Source organism: Macrobrachium nipponense, chromosome 36 (genome assembly GCF_015104395.2).
Source record: "Macrobrachium nipponense isolate FS-2020 chromosome 36, ASM1510439v2, whole genome shotgun sequence".
NCBI classification, from domain to species: domain Eukaryota; kingdom Metazoa; phylum Arthropoda; class Malacostraca; order Decapoda; family Palaemonidae; genus Macrobrachium; species Macrobrachium nipponense.
In genome coordinates this window covers 54,018,776-54,026,275 of record NC_087220.1, presented here as the reverse complement: position 1 = coordinate 54,026,275, position 7,500 = coordinate 54,018,776, and the positions used below count along the sequence as shown (strand labels likewise).

The 7,500-nt window shown below is 32.1% G+C and overlaps 1 protein-coding gene across 9 annotated transcripts in view; it reads right to left on the bottom strand.

Moving 5' to 3' along the window:
* LOC135203661 (putative polypeptide N-acetylgalactosaminyltransferase 9) overlaps positions 1–7,500 on the bottom strand; it is a 322,597-nt gene that overhangs the window by 216,986 nt on the left and 98,111 nt on the right. The window contains exon 1 of one of the 9 annotated variants that reach the window (XM_064233523.1): positions 6,635–6,738. The exons of 2 other annotated variants lie outside the window; for them this stretch is intronic. The gene's annotated coding sequence lies outside the window, so the exon portion shown is untranslated. Of the gene's footprint in view, positions 1–5,466; positions 5,612–6,634; positions 6,739–7,500 lie in introns of those variants that run through there. 6 more of the 9 variants (XM_064233531.1, XM_064233530.1, XM_064233534.1 and 3 more) reach the window with 6 other exon arrangements.

The following is a 7,500-nucleotide window of genomic DNA, read 5'->3' as shown; positions in this document are numbered from 1 at the left end:
GTTAGACTGTAAACAGGCGACTTTGATAAAAGAAAAAAAAACATAACCTGCGCGCGCAGCTTGAACACAATCAACACCAAAACAACTTCCCTTTTAGAAGCGGATGTCAACAATAATTCAACATCAACTCCCCAGTTGCATATCACAGGCAGGAAAAGGAGTACTGAAATCAATTCCCCGAATTCAACACTGCACATAACGCTGTTAACAAACAAATAAATGTCAGTTTGAACTTACAAATAAATACCCGTTTTAACATACAAATCAATAACAATTTTAACATAGAAATAAATAATAATTTCAACATAAAATAAAATAAAAATTTTGTAATCCAATAGCAATTTTAATAAAACCAAAATATCGATTTTAACAAACATATAAATAAAAATTTTAACGTACAAATAAATAACAATTGTAACTCACAAACAAATGAAAATTTTACCATACAAATAAACTATTTCTAATACAAAAACAAGCAAAAATGTTAAAAGCCGATTTAAAAATCTTTAACATACAAATGAACAACATTTTAACAATTTTAATTTTAAGATACAAACAAATGACAATTGTAATATACAAATAAATAACAAGTCTAAGACACAAAATTTAACAAACGATTAACATACAATTAAATAAAAATGTTAACAACTTCAGTTTTAACATACAAACAAATGACAAATTTAACATACAAATAAATAACAAATAAAAAAATTTGTACAAACGATTATAAAAAAAAACTCAACATACAAATAAATAACATTTCAACAATTCCAACACACAAACAAATGCGTGGGAACAAACACAATTCACGAGCGAAACGGGGCGTATTTAAAATGCATTCCTGCGCCACGCTTTGTTTTAAACAGTTCCCGAAGCATGCTGGGGAAATAATCCACATTTGCTGGGTGGCGCTGCAGCGTATATATATATATATATATATATATATATATATATATATATATATATATATATATATATATATATATACTGGGAGGGTAATGAAACCCAAATGCGGTGTCATCTGATGCTGATATTTCATTGACCATTCGACTGATATGTACATTCACTTCACAAATAAGTGAAAAACGTGAAAAAGGATTGATATTTGGGATGGACGAACTTGAAAACTAATGTGCAGCTGCTTCAGAGAAACATTTCAAAGGAAAATTAAGAAGGTATTACGTTTTCATAATCCATACAAAATCAGGCATTTGCTTCTTCTGCAATCCTTACGCTGAAATTGAAAGCATAGGCATGAATTTTTTTTTCTCTAAGGATTGCCCACGAAAAAGTAAAATATTTTCGGTGACAAAAGTACTGATAGTGCACCTACAAATTATATATTCTTGTGCATGTGTAGTGCAGAACCAAAGAAAAACTATGTATATATATAATACTATATATATATATGTGTGTGTGTGTGTGTGTGTGTGTATAATACATACATAAATACACATTCCACACACTCCCACGCTTGTCATCACAATCAATAAGCATTTTAATAAGTCAGGAGTGGTCTCCATTACCCAGCGCATTTTTGAACGTACCAGTCAATTATACTCCCGAATGCCACATTAATAATTACTAACGAAAAAAAAAAGCATTTTTAAATGTCCACTTCCTCCATCGACTCCATAAATCGCACGTAACAGATAACTCCCACCTTCGTGTCAAGACATTAATTAAATATATCACGCTCATTAACGCTCGCTTTATGACGTAAGAAAGATTGGAAAAGATAAAACAAAATATAGTAGCTTACTTTGTGTGCGTGTTGGTTATTGGTAAAGGGTAGTACTCACACACACCGTGATATATACATATACTGTATATATATATCATAAATACATCATAATAATCATATATTACATATATATACTATATATATATAGTACTTAGATCATATATTAATATATATTCTAGGTAAATTATATACATAGAAAAAAAAAACATATTTAACATAAGATAAAATAATATATACTATATAGATATAAGATATAGGTACATTATATACATTAGAAAATTATTACTATTATATACTACTTCAAATAACTATAATATTATTTACTATATTTAGATATTTAAGTAATTTATACATATTTTACATATACAACCGTTACATCCTATATATATTATTATATCAAAACTTCCATAGATACACATATAAAATATATTACACAATCAAACACTATCACTTACACATACTGAAGAAGCCACGAGATAAAAAAAAAAACAAAAAAAAAAAAAAAAAAAATCTATTGTCTGACGAATGACTAATCTTAAGATGCAAGAGATACCGATATGTAATTAACAGCCGTCAAAAGACAAGACAAATCATATTACTCATCTGTCATATACCCAAGTTACTCCATCATGGTGTAATGGCATTAATGACAGCAGTGGTATTTTCATTAATTGGTATCCATCGGGATACCAATACACAATTTTATCTATCTATCTATCTATCTATATATATATATTATATATATATATAGATATATATATGTATGTATATATATAATATTTATATATAATAGATAAACGTGTATTATACACGTCTAATCCGGATGTATCTATACACAAATACTTGACTACTTCCAAGCAATCTACTGACTGAATCATATCTCTCTAATCTCCTCGCCTACAAGAATTTATCCTACTATTTACAACCCCTATCAATCCTCCCCCTACCTCGTTATCACACACCCACCCCCTACCCTTTCCCCCCAAAAGACAAGCATTACTCTCCAATCGCCGCTTTCTAATTTCACTTTACTTTCTTCCAGTCATCTGCGACATTCCTCTCGTCTTTTTAAAATATTTCATTTCTTCTACCTATCTTATAACGAGCGTATGTTCTTCAGAAAAAAAAGTCACAGTATGCTTTATTAAACAATAACCGTGAAAACTGTATTATTATTATTATTATTATTATTATTATTATTATTATTATTATTATTATTATTATTATTATTATTCAGAAAATGATGCCTATTCATACTGAACAAGCCCATAGGTCCCACTAACTTGAAATTCATGCTTGCAAAGAATATGGTTTTCATTTGAAAGGAGTAACAGAAGGTAAAAGTAAATACAAAAAAAAAAAGAGATCGACTATTTATTAGAAAAAAAGATTAAAATTAAATTAACAAATTAATAAATTCCTCTACTTCTTCCTATCTTGACCTTGTCTAAATGGGGGAAGGTCATGTCACTTCCATCCATTAAACTCAGCAACCTTTGGACCTCTATCAATGACCCTGACCATTTCCTAATGACCTTGATTCAACGTCATATATAACCTCAAATCCTAAGGAACTAGCAATTACATAGTAAAGGTCCTCTATCTGTGACATTGACTTGGTCCTAAGGATATTGGTTTAAGGTCGTACACAACATCAGATTTCAAGCAATTATTAGAAAATATTCTGTATTTCAAAGGTCATCTATTTGTGATCGCAACCTTATTTAAATTTCTTTGGTTCAACCTCGGATCATATATAACTTTTAAATCTATTTCAACGGTTCCCTACCTTTGACTCTGGCCTTTTTCCTAATGACTTCAGTTCAGGGTCACACACAACCTCAGATCCTAAGCAAGTACTGAGTGAATGTGCTCTCTAAACTGCCGTGACAGCGTGTGACAGACAGACAGACTTGCACACATAAAATGGCTCCTAAATAATCCCTACTCGAAAGAGTGAGATACCGTGGCTATAATAACTATAGCCTTAGTACTTCATCTCAAACCAAAACCCCCTGACAATGTTATCTTATCAACATCAACATTATCGCGGAAAAAAACATTCTTCATTGCACTTCGTGTCCGTCTACGCGTCCTTTCTCTTCCCACTTTCTATTCATTTATTAAACCCAAAGGACAGAAAATACAGTGGATAAATCTCAGATCTGAATGGAAAGCTGCACAGCCATTTGAATAAAAGAGAAAGCAACTAAAAAAAGGCGGAAAAGTTAAAGAAATAAGAGAAAATAAAGAATCCCAGTCGAAACTATTTAAAATGATAGATGATGATGATGATTATTAATTATATTCAAACTACCTTAATACTTATCAGTTAATAAAGGAAAAGTGCAAGAAATACGAGTAAATAATGAATCCAAGTCGAAACTATTTAAAATGATAGATTATTAATACTATTATTATTATTATTATACTCAAACTTCCTTAATATTTGTCGGTTTATAAATGAATATTAAAAGACATAAAAGGAAATAGAGGATGCCAGTCGAAACTATTTCAAATATCTTATCATTATTATTATTATTATTATTATTATTATTATTATTATTATTATTATTATTATTATTATTGTAATCAAACTACCTTCATACTTCTCAGTTTATGAAATTCTATCCTCGAATGAACAGTAAAAACTTCTAAACGAAAACGTTAAAGAGGTTGGACAGCTAAATGCAGGACCACCTTGGACAACAAATAGAAAGAAACAGAAAGAAACGTTTCTCACTTCATGTGATACTCGGATAAATGGCAAACTGTAGACACGAACCCACAAAAATGCGAGGGTATTAATATATCATTCATTCACACTGAATTGAGTACATATTAGATTCATTCACACTAAATTGAGTACATGTCACAATGGAAGATTATATGTACGTAGTACAATACGTAGGTACCTTGGGGTGTGTTTATTATATTAATTATATTTTGTTCAGCCAATGATCGTAGATTATATATCAATATTACTAAGTTGTTCATTTATTCCTTATTTTTCTAATAACTGTTGTCTTCTTTCTGTATTTCCTTTTAATTTCTGTTACCTCCTTCAAATGTACAAAGTGCTTTTAATTTTAAATTCATTGTCCTATTTTTAGCCAATTTAAAAAAAAATAATTTCTGAAATAAAATCAGCTATCAAAATTGGGAAAAAGCTCTAAAAAAATATTGTACTAAAATTGAAATAATTTAAAAATTTGTATGTTACATTCATTGTCTTATTTTCAGGGACCATATTCTTTGGAAGCTTGAATTTCAAGTCGATGGCTCCTGTGGGCTTGTTCCATATAAATAAAGTTCATCATCTGATTAATACTACTACTACTACTACTACTACTACTACTACTACTACTACTACTACCACTACTACTACTACTACTACTAATAATAATAATAATAATAATAATAATAATAATAATAATAATAATAATACCGAAGTCAACATCACATGCTTAAACAACTCATGGTCCTTCAAACTATATTGATGAATCGTGACATAATTGTGCTTACATTTTACCAGATATTAGCGAACAATTTTTCCTCAGCTTATATTACGTAAGAAACTAAACTGTCCCCCTTTCTGATCGTCCTCTTCAAAGTGGGTGTATACATTGAAGCAACGACAAAGCCAATGCAAGTAACTCTTGAGTTATTTCATCCGCGCTTATCCAACACGAACACAATATAACTTCAGGCGATGTACTTACATATTCATGTCCTGTTCAGTACGCAGTCACACGCAGCGTGAAATGAAACAGCTGATTGACAGAGGCAAAGCTTTCCTCATCTCTTTCCGCAGAATTGCATTCACAACACAACCCCAAAATCACTTTTGGTCGTCGTTAATTTTTTTTTTTTTTTTTTGAGGGGGGGGGGTGAAGAAGGGGTGGTGTCGTGGGGGTGGAGGGGTTGTTTCAATAACTGACAATCTCTGGGGCATTCGATTTAACTGTTATCTTGATTCCTGCCCGCTAAAAAAAAAGCAAAAAAGTTCCCTAGCCACGTTGGCAGGGAGATAAAACTGTACTCAAATCAAACACTTACACAAAAAACTCCGAGTCATTTTTGAAAGCTTTTACCGCACTAAAAAGGGATTACTCTCAATTAAAAAAATAAACTTCAAAAGCGTAAGAAACAACCTATCTGAAGGCACAAAAAAAAAAATCCCTAGACACGATGGCACGTAAATAAAACTATACTGGCATCAAACACAAAATAAAAACCTGTTCGTCATTTCTGTTGTACTAACCACATTAAAAACTGATTACTCTAAAATAAAAATAAAAAAACTCCAAAACCGTAAAAAAAAAAAAGCTTTCTTGAAGCACAGATAAGAAAAAAAAACTCCTTAGCCACGCTGGCACGGAGATAAAGCTGTACTGAACTCAAACACAAAAAAACTCTTTCAAAGTCCCAGCTATAATAAAAACATTTCCAAATCGATTTCTGAGTGCAATAACAAACTAAAACGGGATTACTTCAGAATTAGAAACCATAAAACTATCTGGACGGGAAAAAACAAGGAAAAAATCTCAGCTACGTTGGCACGGGGATAAAACTATACTGAAATCAAACAAACAAACAAACAAAACTCTCACTCTTAGTATTTAGTAAAACACTTTCGATTTATGAATGCACTAACCACTCTGGAAACAGATTATTCGAATTTTGTTAAAAATGTAAAAATAAAAAAACTATTCAAAAGCGTAAAAAATCAGACTATCTAGAGGCACAAAAAAACTCCCCAGCCACGTTGGCACGGAGATAAAGGCACTTCTGAAATCAACCATGAAAAAAAAAATCTTCTATTAATGAATGCACTAACCACATCAAAGAACGGATTACTAAGAAAAATTTGTCAAATAAAAACACCACCTCGAAAGCGTAAAAAACAATGTAGTATCTGGACGCACGCTGAATAAACACACCATACCATTGGCACTAGCACGGGCGCTGTCAGCAGCAGATAGAGCGTAACTGAATGACAAAGCTGGGAGTCAGAGACACTCATACCAATAGGAGAGATAAGACTGGTTCGACACTGATAAGGACACAGAGAGAGAGAGAGAGAGAGAGAGAGAGAGAGAGAGAGAGAGGAGTGACAACATAGCCTGTAGAGAGAGAATACGAAAAGAAGAGTGACAACATAGCCTGTATAAAATTGAGAGAGAGAGAGAGAGAGAGAGAGAGAGAGAGAGAGAGAGAGAGAGAAGAGTGACAACATAGCCCGTATAAAATTGACAACTCAGAGAGAGAGAGAGAGAAAGAGAGATAGAGAGAGAATAGGAAAAGACGAGGGACAACATAACCTGTATAAAACTGAAAACGCAAGAGAGAGAGAGAGAGAGAGAGAGAGAGAGAGAGAGAGAATGAAAAGAAGAGTGACAACATAGCCCGTATAAAATTGACAACTCAGAGAGAGAGAGAGAGAGAGAGAGAGATAGAGAGAGAATAGGAAAAGACGAGGGATAACATAACCTGTATAAAACTGAAAACGCAAGAGAGAGAGAGAGAGAGAGAAGAGAGAGAGAGAGAGAGAGAGGTAACATACCAAACCAGAACTGACGGACGTTTCTTTTATGCAAATATCTCCTTTTTGTTTTTCCTTTATTTTTTATTCTTTTTTTTTTCTTACATTTTCCTTCGATTTCCCATTAACGACCGCCTTGCATGACGCGTCGTAAGGCTTTAGGCGTCATGCAAACGCGCACGTCTTGTACGTAAAGTACGACGACCACGAG